The sequence below is a fragment of the Geotrypetes seraphini genome, chromosome 2, assembly GCF_902459505.1.
Source record: "Geotrypetes seraphini chromosome 2, aGeoSer1.1, whole genome shotgun sequence".
Lineage (NCBI taxonomy): Eukaryota > Metazoa > Chordata > Amphibia > Gymnophiona > Dermophiidae > Geotrypetes > Geotrypetes seraphini.
The window spans coordinates 513,182,901-513,202,445 of NC_047085.1; the positions used below are offsets into that span (position 1 = coordinate 513,182,901).

The window sequence follows — 19,545 nt, forward strand, 5'->3', positions numbered from 1 at the left end:
TTTTATCTCAGCAATTTTTGCTCAATAATAATAATAACAACTTTATTTTGTATACCACAATACCATAAGCAGTTCAGAGCAGTTTACAGAGGAAGAGACTGTACACAGACAGTGATGTTACAGAAAATACTTGTTTCTTGGCAACAAGCAGCAGATGAATCCAGAGACAAATGGGATAGCACACATCTGGAGATAGAGAACTGATTTTCAGGTGCTCCTCTTGGATGGAACAGCTCTTGTACAATTAGTATGCAGAGAATGGAGTCGGTTCAGCGAATGGCCACCAGGATGGTCTCAGGACTCAAGGATCTCCCGTATGAGGAAAGGCTGGGTAAGTTGCAGCTATACTCACTCGAGGAGCGTAGAGAGAGGGGAGATATGATTGAGACGTTCAAATATGTCACGGGCCGTATTGAGGTAGAAGAGGATATCTTTTTTCTTAAAGGACCTACGGCGACAAGAGGACATCCGTTGAAACTCAGGGGTGGGAGATTTCATGGTGACACCAGGAAGTACTTCTTCACCGAGAGGGTGGTTGATCATTGGAATAGTCTTCCATTGCAGGTAATTCAGGCCAGCAGTATGCTGGACTTCAAGAGAAAATGGGATAAGCATGTGGGATCACTTCAGGGAAGAATATAGGGGGTGGGTCATTAGAGTGGGCAGATTTGTTGGGTCATGGCCCTTTTCTGCTGTCATTTTCTATGTTTCTATCTCCAGCAGGTGGATGGATGCCATTTCACTAGCTCCTGGCTTCTTTAAGTGATTTAGCTCTCTTCTCCTGTTGAGTTTTCTTCAGTGAGATAGGGGTGTCTGGGTGAGTGGTCCTAACATTAGGGGTTACACCTGGACCCCCCCCAGGTCCCTTCACCACCCTCCCCCTTATGCCTTGAGGGGTTTATTGGTTCTCTACCTTTCTTCTTTCCCATAAAAAAAAAGAGGATTTCCAGTGACATCACCAACCTGAATGGCGGGTTAGAGCTGGAGCTCTGATCCCAACGAGCGATTTCCCCTTTCCGGAGTATGTCTGCGGCAGTGGTGAGCGGTGCCTACGATCGGGCACATGTGGGAAGGTGTAGGCACCATGCCATCTAAAAAGAAAGCCGATGAAGGGAAACCGCAGGAGAGAGTGCTGGAGAAAAGCGGCATTCGCCACCAGCGCAGAGCCTCAAGCGCGTGTCCCAGCATGAGTCTGGGAGAGCGGGTCAGATGATGAATCAGAGAGGGGCGCTTCTCCGCGACTGCAGCACAAGGACTCGTCCGCTGCAGTGGTGACCAAGGCAGACATTCAACAATGGGCCTCTGATATTAAGCAGGAGGTGGCTGGCGTAAAGGGAAAAATCAAAGATGCGGTGAAGGAGATTAAGAGAGAGCTGAGGACTTCATGAGGAGAGTTGAGGAGATGGAGAAGTTCCACATTCTGAACAGATATATGGTTTCTCCGCAGTATGAATCCTCTCGTGCATTTTTAAAGTTGACTTGTAACTAAAGCTTTTCCCACATTCTGAACAGGTATCTGGTTTTTCTGCAGTATGAATCCTCTCGTGCATTTTTAAAGTTGACTTGTAACTAAAGCTTTTCCCACATTCTGAACAGGTTTTGCTCCAATATGAATCCTTGTGTGTTTTCTTAAATTTGATTGCTTATTAAACCTTTTCCCACATTCTGGACAGGTATATGGTTTCTCTCCCGTGTGAATCATCTTGTGACTTTTTAAAGTTGGCTGATGACGAAAGCTTTTCCCACATTCTGAACAGGTATACGGTTTTGCTCCAATATGAATCCTTGTGTGTTTTCTTAAATTTGATTGCTTATTAAACCTTTTCCCACATTCTGGACAGGTATATGGTTTCTCTCCCGTGTGAATCATCTTGTGACTTTTTAAAGTTGGCTGATGACGAAAGCTTTTCCCACATTCTGAACAGGTATATGGTTTCTCTCCAGTATGAATCCTCTTGTGCATTTTAAAATTTGACTGCCGACTAAAGTTTTTTCCACATTCTGAACAGGTATACAGTTTCTCTCCAATATGAATTCTTGTGTGTATTTTTAAATTTGATTGCTTATTAAACTTTTTCCCACATTCTGGACAGGTATATGGTTTCTCTCCCGTGTGAATCATCTTGTGACTTTTTAAAGTTGGCTGATGACTAAAGCTTTTCCCACATTCTGAACAGGTATATGGTTTCTCTCCAGTATGACTCCTCTTGTGTATTTTTAAATTTGACTTATTACTAAAGCTTTTTCCACATTCTGAACAGTTATATGGTTTCTCCGCAGTGTGAATCCTCTCGTGCATTTTTAAAGTTGACTTGTGACTAAAGCTTTTTCCACATTCTGAACAGGTATACGGTTTCTCTCCAGTGTGAATCCTCTCATGTTTTCTTAAATCTGACTGATGACTAAAGCTTTTCCCACATTCTGAACAGTAATATGGTTTCTCTGCAGTATGAATCCTCTCGTGTTTTCTTAAATCTGATTGGTGATTACAACTTTTGCTATATTCTGGACATGTAAATTGCATCTCAGTCTCATGGATCTTCTGAAGACAGTTTAACCCTGTTTGATGATAAAAAAAATGTTTTTATCATAATATAAAGATGTAGAATGTTTCTCTCCCATTTGGATTATTTTGTGTATTCTTAGATATAATATAAAAATTTAGATAAAGCTTTTCTTAAGTGTAATTAATTTTAGTCCTGCTTGTATTAACCTTTTTTAATTTAAAAAAGCAATACAATAAACAATACAGATCAACATAGAAACAGGAGTATAAACTCACCCAATTCATCAATATTGTACAGCAGTTCTTCAGTACAAGACACAATTATTTAAAACCAGAGGACTATCACCCCCATCCCTGACCGTAGACAAGGTAGCATGAAAAAAATCTTAGCATGACTCAAAAGAACGTTCCATCCATTTTAGATAAGGGTCCCAAACTTCCTAAGGAAGAGTGATGTCAACTTAAGACATGCCAAAAATAAAATGCAGTTTACAGAGGAATTGTCGCCTAATCGGGGGGATGAATCTGGCCCTAAATATATGAAAACCAAGCTTAGGAAATTTAAATGACATATGTAAGAGAGCACTCCCCGGAGACTATGCAAAATTTCAGAAAGTAGTTCAAAAACCATATCCCAGAAGGGGATGAGACTCTGCTTGTATTAACCCTTTCATTGGCAGATGGTGAAAAGATGTTTTTAAGTACCTTTGATGTTGAACAAGAGCAACAAAGCCAAATAAAGGGTTAATTGAGGAATTGTTTGGGGTAAATATTCAGCCGAGGGCAGTGAGCTTTTTCTATAAAGCTGATAACTTAGAACTACATTAGTTCCAGATAGTCAATACTGAGCCATATCCGGGTGACGGCTGGAAGTTTTGTGGATACAGCTGGTATTCAGTGCAGTGTCCACATGGCTAACTGGTCACAGGACTGGGATTTAAGTGGTGTTACTTGCCCAGTTAGCTATGTGGGTAGCGACACTGTACGTCAGCATCATTTCAGGGTCTGACCCGACTCCACCACCACCTGGATCGTGCTGGGATGGTCAGCGCTGCTACTGCTGCTTGTATGTTGGACCATTTACCAGTGACTGCTGCTCTGCTCCTGTTTTTCAGTCTTGAATGTTGCCGAATAAACTTTCCCGAGTGTGAGTTACGTGACCCAAACATGTCATCGCTACTCGATAAAGAGTGATGATCAAACTGAAACGGATCTTGCTTCTGGGGGTGAACTCTCGGGAAGGATTGGGACTTTTCCTGTGTTGCTGGCTGTTGTTGTCCTTGTGCTCCTCTACAACACACAATCTCAGGCCATGACTTCTATCTCCTGTGGTCTTCTAAGTGGACCTTATTAAAGATCTAATAAGAGCACCAGCATTTAGATGTCTTATGCCTTACAGAGACTTGGCTGCGTCCAGGAAGAGGAGATGGTTTTACTACAATGCTGCCTCTCAAGAGAGGGTTTGACATCTGAATGGCATAAAGTCTCCCAAACCACTGCAGATATGATCACTAAATTCTAGGTGACTTTATTGTTCATGTGGACACAGCATCACATCCGAAGACCTCCAACTTCCTCACATTCTTGTCTGACTTAAGTTTACAACAATTCACGCCTTTTTCAACTCATCAGGTGGGTCATACCTTAGATTCAGTGATCTCCCATAGATGATCAAATTTTCACCAATCCTTAAGAGCGCTGCTCTGGAAATATCTACTAGTAATTAACTCTCTCCCAGTTTCCACTATCCCTTTCCTAGCTAAAGTAACAGAAAAGCTGGTTTATCAACAACCAAACCAATCCAATCCAATCCAGTCCTTAGCTTTATATTACTGATTCATCCTTACAAAAGGGCTCGACTCGGTTAACAAAATTTCCTGAATACAGCTAGGGAATAAGATAATTTCAATTCTACAAATCAGTAAGACAGAAGAATCAACCAGAGATTTTTGAAATAAATAAGTTTTTAACATTTTACGATAGTTTGCTAATTGAGAGAGTAACCTAATCTCTGATGGAAGCTCATTCCGAAATTTGTAGATAAGAAAACAAAAGATTTGCAAATATTGGATACAGTTTTGATTCTTTTAACTGAAGGATAACCAAATTTATATTTCTGAGTATTTCTCGCATGAAAAGGTAAACAGGAATTGAAAAAAAAAAAAAAACAGGAATTAAAGGAGAAAAAATCCCTTGTAAAATTGTAAAAATCGCACAAGTGAATTTGAATCGAATTCTCCAAAACATTGGAAGCCAATGAAGTGCCCTAAACAAAGGGGTCACATGATTGTACTTATGCTTACCAAATATTAATTTTGCCACGGTGTTTTGAATAAGCTGCAATCTTTTCAGATTGCATTTATTCAGACAAACATAAAGAGAATTAGCATAATCCAATTGTGAGAGAATAATCGCCTGAACCAACACTGCAAAGTGCTGCTGGAAAACCAAATGGCAAACCCGACTAGTATTCAAAGATTAAAGAAACAGTTTTTGGGCACATGACTGGCTTGAGATGAAAAAGAAAGTGTAGAGTCCAGGATTTTAGATGTAAACTCAATTCGTAATGAAATACCTGAGAATAATAATACTGCAGAGGGCAGCAATTCAGATTTAGGACCGAACCATAAAAGTTTTGTGGTGTTTAATTTCATGCGGACTAGCGATGCCCAATCCTGAATGCTTGAGATGCAGGAATTAACATTAGATGTCAGATCGTTCAAAGAAGGATCAATTTCAAGCAAGATGGAAATATCATCTGCATATGTATAAATTGACTCTGGTGGAAATAATTCCAGGTACTGAAATGTGGTCATGTGTATATTGAACAGTAAAGGTGATAATGGCGAGCCACAATTAGAGGTCAAAGGGGAAGAAAGTTTACTCTCATTATATACGATCTTAATGTTAAAAAAACCTTTAAACCAGTCCAACACTTTTTGTCTAAACTAATATCGGCTAACAGCTGAATAAGACGACTATGATTAACCACATCGAAAGCTGCCGATAAACCAAATTGAAGAAAAAAAGCATAATGTCCTTGAGATAACAAACCCTGAACTTTCGCCACCAATGAAACCAGCAGTGTTTCGGTACTAAAATTTGAATGAAACCTATACTGACAAGGCAATCCATGCAGAGGCCATCCACACCCTTCATCCTAGACAATCGAGTTTCCATATGGGCCACAGTAGAGACCACTATAACCCCCTTGCTAAGTGACATACATGGCAATTTGGATTTTAGTCACCCTTGGATCTGATGGCAGCCTTTAATCTCATTCACTTATTCTCTACTTCGTCAAAGATTATCTTCTCTTGGGCTGTCGAATATTGTTCTAACCTGGTTCACCTAATTTCTTCAGCATCGATCATTCACAGGATATCAAGATGGTGAAGCTTCTCCTTCCTGTCATCTCACATCTGGAGCCCCACAAAGGTCTATTTTATCTCCCTTCCTATCTAATATCTTTCTTAGTCCCCAAGCTAAGCTCATTCAGGCCTTCAGTATCTATTCGGATGACATTCTGCTACAATATCCCTGGATCCAGTAGCTCCTAATAAGAACATAAGAAGTTGCCTCCACTGGGTCAGACCGAGGTCCATCTCGCCCAGCGGTCCGCTCCCGCGGCGGCCCATCAGGTCTGCGACCTGTGAAGTGGTTTCTGACCACTTTTATAACCTACCTCAAGTTCTATCTGTACCCCTCTATCCCTTTATCCTCCAGGAACCTATCCAAACCCTTCTTGAACCCCTGTACAGAGTTCTGGCCTATCACTTCCTCCGGAAGCGCGTTCCATGTGTCCACCACCCTCTGCGTAAAAAATAATTTTCTAGCATTTGTTCTAAACCTGTCCCCTTTCAATTTCTCCGAGTGACCCCTAGTGCTTGTGGCTCCCCTCAGTTTGAAGAATCTGTCCTTATTTACTCTCTCTATGCCCTTAAGGATTTTGAAGGTTTCTATCATGTCCCCTCTAAGTCTCTTGGACAATAATAAATGATATATCTTACCAAGGCTTTCTCCAGTGGTGTCGTGTAGAATGGATTTCTTCCTTTTCCTCTCTCCCTGATAGAGTTGAAAAGCCATTTGGTCACTGTTTTTATTTCGTAAGGGTCTCTCTTCTCTCGGGTGTCTCTGGTGCTCAGGGATGTTTGTGAGTTCCCTGTTACTTTTCTCACCCTCAGTGACTACATCCAGGGAGTCTCTTGCAGGGTCTCTCTGCTTCTTCTCCAATTCCGCCATTTGGTCGCCGTTTTTACTTCGTAAGGGTCTCTCTTCTCTCGGGTGTCTCTGGAGCTCAGGGATGTTTGTGAGTTCCCTGTCACTTTTCTCACCCTCAGTGACTGCATCCAGGGAGTCTCTTGCAGGGTCTCTCAGCTTCTTCTCTGATTCCTGTTGATAATTCCTTGTGTTTTGACTCTCTTTCCTCTGGGAAATATTCTCACTGACATTTCCTGATTGTCTTGGGATGGGTTCAATTTCTAGAAGCCAATTTTCTTGATTCTCCTCCAACTTCATCTCCTGCATTGCCTCAGTGTCTGCTGGATAGAAATAAAAGATGGTAATCGGACATCGACTAGCCCGCCTTCTTCGTAGGGCTTTAAACTAGGTAAGTTGGGGGAGGGTATCTACTAATATACTGGTGTGGAAAGGAACTATCCTGATGAGATGAATCGACACTGGTTCCGAGGTAAGGACCCACATTGCAAACAGTTCTCTAGAAACCACACAGACTCAGGTAGGAAACGCCTCAAAGGGACTTAGCGAACATGAGGTGTGGAGGGCTATGTATGTTAATGCACACAGTTTAGGCAATAAAATTCTACAGCTGGAAACTGAAATAAGGGATGCCAACCTAGACGTGGTGGCGATATCCGAAACTTGGTTCACAGGCTCACATGGGTGGGATATGGCCATACCGGGATACAATTTACTTTGTCAGGATAGAGAGGGCAGGGTAGGTGGAGGGGTAGCACTATACATTAAACAGAACATCAAAACCACCAGGATCACAGATGTCAGGTACACCGGGGAGTCCCTCTGGGTAAATCTAGCAAGAGGAGGCAAAAAATGCCTATATCTTGGTGTTGTATACAGACCCCCAAGACAACTGGAAGACATGGACACTGAATTAATTGAAGACATAGAGAGCATCACTCTACGGGGAGACACTGTACTGCTAGGGGACTTTAACATGCCTGATGCAGACTGGAACACATTTTCAGTGACTACCAATAGCAGCAGGAAGCTGTTAACCTCCATAAAGGGAGCATGTCTCAAACAGATGGTAACAGAGCCTAATAGGGGCCGGGCGACCCTCGACCTGGTACTCACCAATGGAGAGAGCGTTTCAGAGGTCTCGGTAGGGGACACGCTAGCCTCCAGTGACCATAACATGGTATGGTACAAAGCAGAGTCCAGCAATGTGGAAGCTATGTGGTCGTCCCTGAAATCATCCATACAAGAAGCAACTAGTCGCTACATAAAATCAGTAGAAAAACGGCAAAGAAACAATAAACCCCAATGGTTCACTAAGGAGATCTCGCACCTTGTTAAGGAGAAAAAAAAAGCATTTCTTACCTACAAATGTACGCAGAAAGGAGAAGCCAAAGTAGAACATAAGACCAAGTCTGCAGCGGTCAAAACGGCAGTTAGGGAGGCCAAACTTCGAGTGGAAGAAAATCTGGCAAAAAACATTAAGAAAGGGGACAAATCCTTCTTTAGGTATATTAGTGATAGGAAAAGAAACACGGACGGGATAGTACGCCTTAGACGTCCAGACAGAAACTACGCAGTAGCAGATTCCGAAAAAGCCGAACTACTAAATGAATACTTCTGCTCAGTATTCACCTGTGAGGCACCGGGACATGGACCTCAGTTAAAGGCAGAACAAAATGCAGAAGACCCGTTTCAGAATTTTGAGTTCACACCAGTTGACGTCTACAGCGAACTAACAAGGCTCAAGGTGAACAAAGCTATGGGACCAGACAATTTACACCCGAGAGTGCTCAGAGAATTGAGAGATGTTCTGGCGGAACCATTGGCCATGCTCTTCAATCTCTCACTAAGTACCAGGGAAATTCCCTTGGACTGGAAAACAGCTAACGTCGTCCCTCTGCATAAAAAGGGTTGCAAGGCAGAGGCTGCAAACTATAGACCGGTGAGTCTTACTTCAATAGTGTGTAAACTCATGGAAATACTAATTAAGCATAAATTAGACACGATCTTGAATGAAGGGAGTCTCCGGGATCCCAGTCAATATGGATTCACCAAGGGTAGGTCATGCCAATCCAATCTCATCAGCTTCTTTGACTGGGTTACAAGAAGGCTGGACTTAGGAGAGTCCTTGGACAACGTGTACCTGGACTTCAGCAACGCTTTTGACAGCGTCCCACACCGCAGACTGCTGAACAAGATGGAATCGATGGGGTTAGGAAAGACACTAACTGCATTGGTTCATGATTGGCTAAGTGGCAGACTTCAGAGGGTGGTGGTTAACGGTACCCTCTCTAAAACATCGGAGGTGACCAGCGGAGTGCCGCAGGGCTCAGTCCTGGGCCCGCTCCTCTTCAACATATTCATTGGTGATCTGACTCAAGGGCTTCAAGGTAAGGTAACCTTATTCGCTGATGACGCCAAACTATGTAATATAGTAAGTGACAGCAATCTTCAGGATACGATGGCACAGGACCTTCGTACATTAGAAAGATGGTCCTCAACCTGGCAACTGGGCTTCAACGCAAAAAAAATGTAAGGTCATGCACCTCAGAAGCAGAAATCCATGCAAAGCTTACACCTTGAATGGAGAAACTTTAACCAGGACTACAGCAGAACTAGACATAGGAGTGATCATCAGTGCAGACATGAAATCTGCCACTCAAGTGGAGAAGGCTTCATCTAAGGCACGGCAGATGATAGGTTGTATCAAGAGTAGCTTCGTCAACAGGAAGCCTGAAGTCATAATGCCATTGTACAGAGCCATGGTCAGACCTCATCTAGAATACTGTGTGCATTTCTGGAGACCACATTACCGTAAAGATGTGCTCAGAATGGAATTGGTTCAGCGGATGGCCACCAGGATGGTCTCGGGGGTTTCTCGTACGAGGAAAGACTGAACAAATTGATTGCGGCTCTACACTCTCGAAGAACGTAGGGAGAGGGGAGACATGATTGAGACATTTAAATACATCACGGGATGCGTCGAGGTGGAAGATGACATCTTTCTTCTCAAAGGACCCTCGACCACAAGAGGGCATCCGCTCAAACTCAGGGGGGGGAGTTTCGTGGAGACGCCAGGAAGTACTTCTTCACAGAGTGATTGAGCAGTGGAACAAGCTTCCAGTGCAGGTGATCAAGGCCAGCAGCATCCCGGACTTTAAGAATAAATGGGATACCTATGTGGGATCCCTACGGTGGTCAAGTCCAGGAATAGGGTCACTAGGGTATAGACTTGAAGGAGCCGGTCAGTAAAGTGGCTGTATAATTAAGGGGGTCAGTTGACTCAAAGGGGTGGGTCAAGGGAGTGGGCAGACTTGATGGGCTATAGCCCTTATCTGCCGTCAACTTTCTATGTTTCTATGTTCTATGTTTCTAATTGCGCATTAATAACTATGGATCGCTACTAACAATCAAGAAACAAAGTTTTCTTTTCTGGGCTCACACGACTACATGGAATTTCTCATGCTAAGGAAATTCTGCGATAAGTCTTCAAACCTCTCTCTCTATTTTTTTAAAATTAGGTTATGAAATTAATTTTCCAAATAGCAATAAACCCAAAGGGAAAAATAACAGTTAAAGAAAGGTATAAAAGGTTTATACCAGCTGTGGTGGGTAGGACATAATTGCAAAAGTGTCATTATCGTACCATGTTGCTGGCTTATGTCCCTCAAAACCAAGCCTATTACATGGAAGTGTCGACACACAGCTTTGTATAAAATGTCATTCTGCAGTGAAGTCTTATGTGCATAGTCTGTGGGCGTCTTCAATTATTCAAGGTTTTTGGAGAGATGTAGCTTCCTTTTTGGTAAAAACCTTAAATATGGCGATTTCTATCTCTGAGCCTAGTATGCTATTCTGCCATTTCTCTCATTTGCATATGTATCCAGCTCAGGAAAAATTGTTTTTGAGCAAGTATTACGTTGAGAGGAAGACATATATTTGGAATCATTGGTTGTCTGAGCTGCCTCCTTTCGTGTGGTATTGGAGAAACAAGCTCCATGCTTTGATGAGCTGGGAGGCGAGAGCTGCTTCTGGCTCCCAAATAAGGCGTAAGGTTTTCCTTCAAGTGTGGACTCCCTATCTGAATATTCTGGCTCTGAGAGGTCGCAGTCAGGTCTTGAATAACTTGTAATTAGGGATCTTGGGTTTAGTCTATGGGTTACTATTCCTTTTTTTTCTGTTTTGGAACAGGGAGGGTAGAGGCTTGGGAAGGGAGGGTGTGGGAAGAAGAGAGAGAGTCAGAGAGCAGGTTGCGGCAGAGGCAGAGAGCGGGTTTATTTCAGAGCTGGCAGGACAGATGGAAAGAAGGTGAGCGATGTCCCCAGTTGACTTATTGATGATCAGCCAGCCCAGTTGGTGTTCAAGATTTTTGGTTAGTGAATCGCGTCCCTGCCTACTTTGCATGCCGTTTCCCCTCATTTGCATGCACGGATCGGGATCAGATTGGAGGAGAGGTTAGTGAATCGGGTCGGAGGGAAATCAGGTCGCAAAGGGCTCGGTACACGATCGGTTTGCTTAGTGAATCTAGTCCTAAGAGTCTTGGTGTCTTAAGCCAAATCCCCTACTCCTCACAGAAGGGAGGACAATTTAAGGAGGTCACAGTGTCAGAAAATTCTATAAGCTGAGCAGAGATCAATGACCAACAACACCTTACTTTTTGCTGGTCTCAAAGAGGTACAATATAATCTTCTGCAGCCAGGTTCTGACCCAGCATTTTAGTTCTGCTTCAAGAAAAATGATCTGTCTCCGATTTCAAAGGGAGAAAACTTGTAGGACACACAAGATGGTCTTATGGTCCCTAACACTGTCAGCTTAAGATAGAGATTAGAACAGAGTTTCTGGAGCAAAGGAGAGCAGAAAATTGTGTCCTATTAGTTGAATCTTTTAGTCCTTACCTAGGGAGATCAGAGTCTCATAATTCTCCTTCATCACCTCCCTGTAAAGCTCCTTCTGCCCTTCATCTAAATATTCCCACTCCTCCTGGGAGAAAGAGACAGCCACGTCCTCAAACTTCACCTGCATCTGAAAGACAAACCAGGAACACCCTCAGCGCCTTCTGCATCACCATCATTGTAGACCTGGTGCCTGTATGTTACTTAGTGTGCAACTGCAAGGGGAGGCCAAGTGACCTATAGTGGAACTTAGGAAGTCAAATGTAATAACCTACTGGGTTGAGAGTGAAGGGAGAATGCAGGTGAGGAGTGGCCCCTTTGAAGGGAGGACAAAAGCATTGACAAATTCCTCCATCCTCTCTTTTCTTCTTCCCTTCTCTCTTTCTTTCTTCTCCCTTTTCCCCTTCAGCCATTATTGTAGACCTGGTGGTCCCTTAATCCTCCATTGCCCCCTTGGAGTGTGGTGGCGGCATTCCAAGTCCCCTCCCCCCATCTTGCCCCTCCCCCTGCCAGGAAAAGGGGGGGAGGGGGAGCTCCTACCTGAGCAGAAGCTCCTGCAGCCATTTCCCTCTGGGCTTTGGATATTTGGGGCTCTTTTTCCTCTACCTCAGGGTTTGGAAGACAGAGAAGAGCAGAAGCTGAGAGAAACTGGGCACTTGAGGTTCCAGCACAAGATGAACGACTCTTTCCTTCCGGCCATCAAAAGACCTTTTCCCGCCCTCAGGGAAATTCTAAGCAAAGAGCTGAAACTCCTCCTCTTTTCTGCCTTCTCCGTTCCAGGGGGCGGACCCTTCCACTCTCTTCCCGCCCAAGGGACCATTCTGACCAATCAGCACTACAAGGGGCAGAGCCTTCGGTGTGAAGCTCCGCCCTTCTCCCTTGTGACGTCACCAACCTCCCAATTCTGTCAGGCCTAAACTCGGTTCTCACCAAATTCGAAACGTCACAAAAGGGGCGGAGTTCCCCGGGGAGGCCACTAACTGTATTTCCCTTCCTGCACTATTCTGACCAATGAGTACCAGGAGCTGAAAATCCTCCTCTCAGATCTAGTGGGTGGAACCTTCCACTTCTCTTCCACCCCCAGCAACATTCTGACCAATCAGCTCTTGAAAGGGGTAGAGCCAAGAAGAAACCCTCGGCTTCAAGCACCGCCCCCTTTCGTGATGTCATCATCCTGTGCCCAACAGGAAACGAGTCTTTTCTTCTTCCTGCAATTGAGCTGAAACTTCCGGTTCCCGATCACTACAAGAGGCAAAGCCTGAGGCCGAGGAAGAGCCTCACCTTCATTTGTGATCCTGGGAAATGGCTGCAGGAGCTTCTGCCCAGGTGGGTCTTGTTGAAAGAGAGAGATTTGGGCTGGGACAAACCCAGAAATCCTTCAGTGCCCAGAACCCTCCTCTGGGATTGAAATACTCTCTATCCACCCCAAAGCATCTCCCTCTGCCTCACTCAGCCCCAGCACTGGCAGCTCTTCTCAAACAGAAATAGAAGTTGCTTACCTGTAACGGTAGTTCTCCTTGGACAGATGGATCTTACAGCCACACAAGTAGGTGACGTCCCCGTGACGGAGCCGACCCGGCAGTCTAAAAGCTGCAAAACTAAAGAGCTTTGCACATGTGCCAGCCCTCCCCCCTACAGGGTCCCACCCCACACCTATATAAGCCCACCCCCAACCGGCAAAATCCAGTTAGGTATAAAGCTGGCGGCAACAATAGGGGAGGCTGGGCGGGATTGTGTGGCTGTAAGATCCATCTGTCCAAGGAGAACTACCGTTACAGGTAAGCAACTTCTATTTCTCCCTGGACAGGGATCTTACAGCCACACAAGTAGGTGCCTCCCGAGCTGAAGGTAACAGAAACCACATGTATAATATAATAATAAAGATCTGTTACCTGAGACGGAGAGGAGGAGGGAAGTTGACGCCTCATAAAGCCGCTTGCAGGACCGTAGAACCCAGAGATGCATCTGCGCCGGATTCCACGTCAAGGCAGTAGCGCTTGGCAAAGGTATGAATCCTGGACCAGGTAGCCGCTCGACAGATATTTTGGAGAAGCGCGAGGCGGAGGTTAGCCCAGGTGGTAGCCCTAGCTCGGAGGTCATGAGCCGTGACATGCGGAGGGATCTCCTGAAGAGCAGGCCCCGGGGCGGAGGCGTAACAGTACACAATGAGCTGGGTAATCCAAGAGGATAATGTCAACTTCGAAACCGGTCTAGGAGAGGAAGTCGGACGGATGGAGAGGAACAACTGAGACGTGCGTTGAGGAGTCTGTCCAAATAGATGCGAAGAGCTCTGGCACAGTCCAGTGTGTGGAGTCGTTCGGCCTCCGGTGAAGGGTGGGGGGGGGTGGATGAAAAGCAGGCAGCACAATGGATTGATTCAAATGGAAGGCTGAAACCACCTTGGGTAGGAATTTAGGATGAGTCCGTAACAGCACTTTGTCATGAAGAAACTGGGTATATGGACTATAAGATACTAAGGCATGGAGTACTCCAATTCTGCGAGCCGAGGTAATAGCTACCAGGAATAGAGTCTTGCAGGTAAGGAATTTGAGTGGTGCAACAGAGAGAGGTTCAAATGGGGAAACCATGAGAGCCTGCAGTACCAGGTTGAGATCCCAGACCGGCACTTGAGTTCGGAGGGGGGGATGCAGCCGAAGAAGTCCTTTGAAGAAGCGCTTGACCATCGTGTCCACGGGGTCGTTGTACACTGAGATGGCCACCAGAAGAAGGCGAATGGAGTTGTAGGATAAGCCATAGGCTTGCAGGGAAGCAAGGTAGCGGAGGACCTGAGCCAAGGGCGAGGTGCTGGGGTAAACTCGACGGTTGGAGCATCAGCGCTGGAAACGGGACCACTCGGCGGAGTAGGAGCGTTGAGTTGCCGGAGCTCTGGAGTCAAGAAGGATGTGTAGGATCTCCGGAAGGACGGCAGAGTCCCCAGTCAGCGTGGGAGCAGAATCCAGGCTGTTAGTTTGAGAGACGGAAGGTTGGGGTGAAGCAATTGACCGTCGTGTTGAGTGAGAAGATCCGGGAACTGTGGTAGAATTCAAGTAGCCTGAGCAGCCCGGTTGAGGAGGACGGGGAACCAGGCTTGCCGTGGCCTATACGGAGTGATGAGGATCAGGGAGGCATTGTCTGCGATGTCCTTTTGAAGGACTTTCCCATTCAGAGGAATCGGAGGGAAGGAGGAGAAGCGGAGACCCGTGGAGAAGGAACGCATCGTCTGCCAGATAGGTTGGTTCTCCATACCTGGAGCAAAATCCGGGACATTTGGCGTTCGTTTGGGATGCAAAGAGGTCGACGTGAGGATTGCCCCATTTTGCAAAAAGCTTTTGCGTAACTGTACTCCGAAGCGACCATTCGTGAGGACTGAGTTGTCTGCTGAGTTTGCCTGCCAGCTGGTTGTCCGTACCTGGAAGGTAGACCGCCTGCAGGGTGGAGTGGAGCTGGAGAGCGAGGTTCCAAATGGAGACTGCTTCGCGGGATAGGCGAGAGGAGCCCATTCCCCCTTGTTTGTTCACATAGAACATGGCAACCTGGTTGTCGGTGCGGATTCGGATGATCTGACTGTGTAAGTGGTGTTGGAACACCTGCAGGGCAAGATGGATGGCATGCAGTTCCAGGAAGTTGATGCTGCAATGAGACAATGCGGGGGACCAGGTGCTCTGCGTGGACCAAGAGAGGAGATGAGCGCCCCAGCCTTTCTTGGAGGCATCTGTCGTGATGGTGACCGTTGGCTGAGGAGGATGAAACGGAAGCTCGTGGGAGAGGAGATCCACGTGAAACCACCGTTGCAAGTCCTGAAGCACTCGGGGTGTTAATTGAAGTTGCGTGGAAAGAGGCTGAAGGAACTGGTTCCAATGGTTTTTGAGAAACCACTGGATAGGTCTCATCTTTAGGCGAGCAAATTGTACTACTTGCACTGTGGCCGCCATATGTCCTAGTAAGGTGAGAACGTCATTGGCTGTGATCCAGAGCCCTGTGTACCAGTGGGACATGAGTTGTTGGATGACTTGAGTTTGCAGTGACGGGAGGAAAACCATAGTCTGCTGAGTCTGAAAGGTTGCCCCGATGAATTGCAGTGATTGAGAAGTGAGGAGATGGGATTTTGGAAAATTGAGGAGAAATCCCAACTGTAGAAGGAGGTTGACGGTTTGGCTCAAAGCGTGGCGGGCGAGGCAGGGCGTCATAGCCGAAAAGAGCCAGTCGTCCAGGTAAGGGAAGATGGACAGGCCCTGTTTGCGCAGATGTGCTACTATGGGGATGACACATTTGGAAAAGACCCTTGGTGCTGACGAGAAGCCAAAGGGGAAAACCGTGTATTGGTAGTGAAGGTTCTGAAACACAAACCGGAGGTACTGCCTGTGAGAGGGATGTATAGGAATATGCAGATAGGCATACTGAAGGTCAATGGACGTGAGCCAAGTGTCGGTCTGGAGCAGAGGAGCCATGGTGGAGATCGAGAGCATGCGGAACCTTTCCTTTAATAAGAATTTGTTTAGGTTCCGTAGGTCCAAAATCGGGCGAACGCCTCCCGTCTTCTTCGGTATGAGGAAGTATCGGGAATAGAACCCCTGGCCCCGCTGGTGTTCGGGAACCAGCTGTACAGACCGAATATCCAGCAACCGAGACAGCTCCTGTTGCAAGGAAGCAGGTGAGATGGTCAAAGAGACTGTTGGGAAGGGGGGCACCAAGGTGGAGGAGCCAAGAAACAAAGGCGGTATCCATGTTGAATGATGCGCAAGACCTAGGTGTCTGTGGTTATAGCTCGCCAGGTCTGGAGAAAAAATCTCAACTGACCCCCCCACCTGAACAGCGGGAAGGGGAGAGTTGTCAGAAAGAGGGTTGTGGCTTCTGGGCCGCAGTTGAGTGGGTTTAGGAGAGCGACGGTCTCGCGGGGCTCAGTTGGAGGATCGGTGCCGAAAGGGCCGAAACAGCTTCTGTGGAAATGGAGCAAACTGTCTGATTGCGGTAACTTCCTTCAGAGCATCAAGTGTGCAATCCTCTTTATGCCCCTCATTCAGAATCTACACTGTACATCCGCCACCTTCGCATGAATGTCACCCCCAGTTCAGAGCATTGCAATCCTGCCAGACTGCGGGTGGAAATACCTGTAGCCTGTTCCCCGCATGGCGGTATCAAAGGCATCGTCGGCTGCTCGGTTAAGGTCCTTGGAGCATTCTTCGAAGTTGGAGAGGACGGCATTAAACGCCTCCTGCGTGGGCACCGGTAAGATCTCAACCAGGTTTCTCATACCCTCCATGTTAGAATAGAGGCATTGGATGTAGAAGGACTGATGGATGGTAATTCGCCCAGATAGCATGGAGCTTTGGTAAGCTCGTTAACCCATGGAGTCCGTGATGCACAGCTTGCGGACCGGTTGAGTTGGTGCAAAGTATTTGTAGGATTTGAATATCCGCAAGGCAGAGCGGACCACCAGGGATTGGTGAGGACCCCGTCCCATCCTAGACTATGTAGTTAAGTTCCAAACTGTCGTGACCCGGGACGAGTAGGGATTGTGAGAATCCGCCAGAGTAGCATGAAGGGGCAAAGAGACCACTTCTTTAGGGATATGAAGATACATAAGGACCTGAAGTCCCTGTTCCCGGGGGTCTGGCTGGGCAGTGTGGTCAATTGTAAAAAAGACGCCAGCTTGTGGGTAGGAGGTGTCTTCCGGGGGTGATGCCCTATCCCGCTCAGATGGAGTGTCCACATGAGCCAGAGAAGAGAGCAGGGGAGGGAGAGCGCCAGGAGGAAGCATAGTAGGATTCCAGCTCCGCCGCAATAGAAGAGGTGGTTGTTGCAAGTGCTGGACCCGCTGTTAAAGTTGAGAAGCTGGGGAGGAAGCACATCCTGGGCTGGAGCCATAGCAGCAGACAAGGCAGGAGGAGAGCCCGAGGAGGAGGAGGACTGGAGGAATTAAGGCTGGGATTTGATCTGATAACCACTAAGCGCAGAGGCAGCAGCTTAAATAGGGAGCCACAGCTCTTCCTTGCTGTTATTTTCTCTGTAGTTTGGTTGGGTTGGCTGAAGCAGATAGCCTCTGTCGGTCTGGGGAGGCAGAAGGCTGTGCTGCAGGCTCTTTAGCTCGGTGCCGAGGGCTGGCTGCATTCGGTGCCGAGGGCGGGACCAAGAGGGAGCGATCCGGCTGGGATTGGTCAGTGGGAACAGCCACTGAGCCAATAGGCAGCGGGGGAGGAAAGAGAACCAATAGGCAGCGTCCCTGCGTGTGACGTCATCGGGCTCGACGTGACACACGCAGGAGACGTCAGTGCCTGAGCTGGTGTGTGACTCCCAGCTTCGGCACCGTGGTAGGCAGTCCCTGCGGCTCCGATGCCCCTTGCAAGCAGGCGGAGGGGAGAGCGGAGGCCGCAGTAGGGTGTGAGGTAGTCCCTGCGGCTCCGATGCCCCTTGCAAACAGGCGGAGGGGAGAACGGAGGCCGCGTTAGGGAGTTTTGTTTCTTCCTTTGGTTGAGGCGCTCGAATTTCGATTGAGCGCCTGTGTAATTTCGCGCAGGGAGCGCAGGAAAACCTCCGGTGGAGGGGACCTAGGCAACGGACACCCAGGAGGCGTGCGGGTCCGTTGCCGACGTCTTCAAGGCGCACGAGGAGCAGCGCCCGAATCCAGGTCTGGATGTTTCATCTAATTAAAAATGTTGAAGAAAAGTGTAGTAAAAATAAAAGTTGAAGCGATAAGGAAAACGGGTTGCCCCGTTACGACTACCGAGTCGGAGAGTATCGCGGAAACTTTAAAAACTGGATTTTGCCGGTTGGGGGTGGGCTTATATAGGTGCAGGGTGGGACCCTGTAGGGGGGAGGGCTGGCACATGTGCAAAGCTCTTTAGCTTTGCAGCTTTTAGACTGCCGGGTCGGCTCCGTCACGGGGACGTCACCTACTTGTGTGGCTGTAAGATCCCTGTCCAGGGAGAACTACCCTGGGATTGTGGGTTATGTGAAGGTCAATTCTGTACATCTGCCCTTGAGAGATACTCTGGGATTGTGTGTTAGGTGGCTGTGAACTATTTAAACCCAGAAACATCAGCCTCACTCAGCCCCAGCACTGGCAGCTCTTCTCAAACACAACTACCCTGGGACTGTGGGTTATGTGAAGGTCAATTCTGTACATCTGCCCTTGAGAGATACTCTGGGATTGTGTGTTAGGTGGCTGTGAACTATTTAAACCCAGAAACATCAGCCTCACTCAGCCCCAGCACTGGCAGCTCTTCTCAAACACAACTACCCTGGGACTGTGGGTTATGTGAAGGTCAATTCTGTACATCTGCCCTTGAGAGATACTCTGGGATTGTGTGTTAGGTGGCTGTGAACTATTTAAACCCAGAAACATCAGCCTCACTCAGCCCCAGCACTGGCAGCTCTTCTCAAACAGAACTACTCTGGGAATGTAAATTATACAGAAGAGGCTGAGTGTGTTTCTGGTTTCCATTTCAGATGCAGGTGAAGTTTGAGGACATCGCTATCTCTTTCTCCCAGGAGGAGTGGGAGTATTTAGATGAAGAGCAGAAGGAGCTCTACAGGGAGGTGATGGAGGAGAACTATCAGACCCTGCTCTCACTGGGTAATGGATTCATTTACATGTTTATTAGCAGCAGTGGAATGAGATACAAATGACACTGTGAGGTGGTCTAAGTCCTAATGGCGGTCCTACTTCCCATAGCAAGGGACCTTAGTACTAGAGAATGACACGGGGAAAAAATCTGTCCCCGTCACCGCCCCGTCCCCGGCCCACCATCCTCTGCACCGCCCCGTCACCGCCATTCCATTCACCGCCCCGTCACCGTCACTGCCATCCCTTTCACCGCCCCGTCACCGCCACTGCCATCCCATTCACCGCCCCGTCACCGTCCCCGCAGCATCCATATAAGCCTTAGTACTCTAATATTTAGCGTATTCCATTCTTATAAATCAAAGTTC

The 19,545-nt window shown here is 47.0% G+C and overlaps 1 pseudogene; it reads right to left on the reverse strand.

Annotated features, from left to right (window-relative positions):
- Positions 1–603: 603 nt before the first annotated feature.
- Positions 604–19,545, reverse strand: part of LOC117355254 — a 623,529-nt pseudogene continuing 604,587 nt past the window's right edge.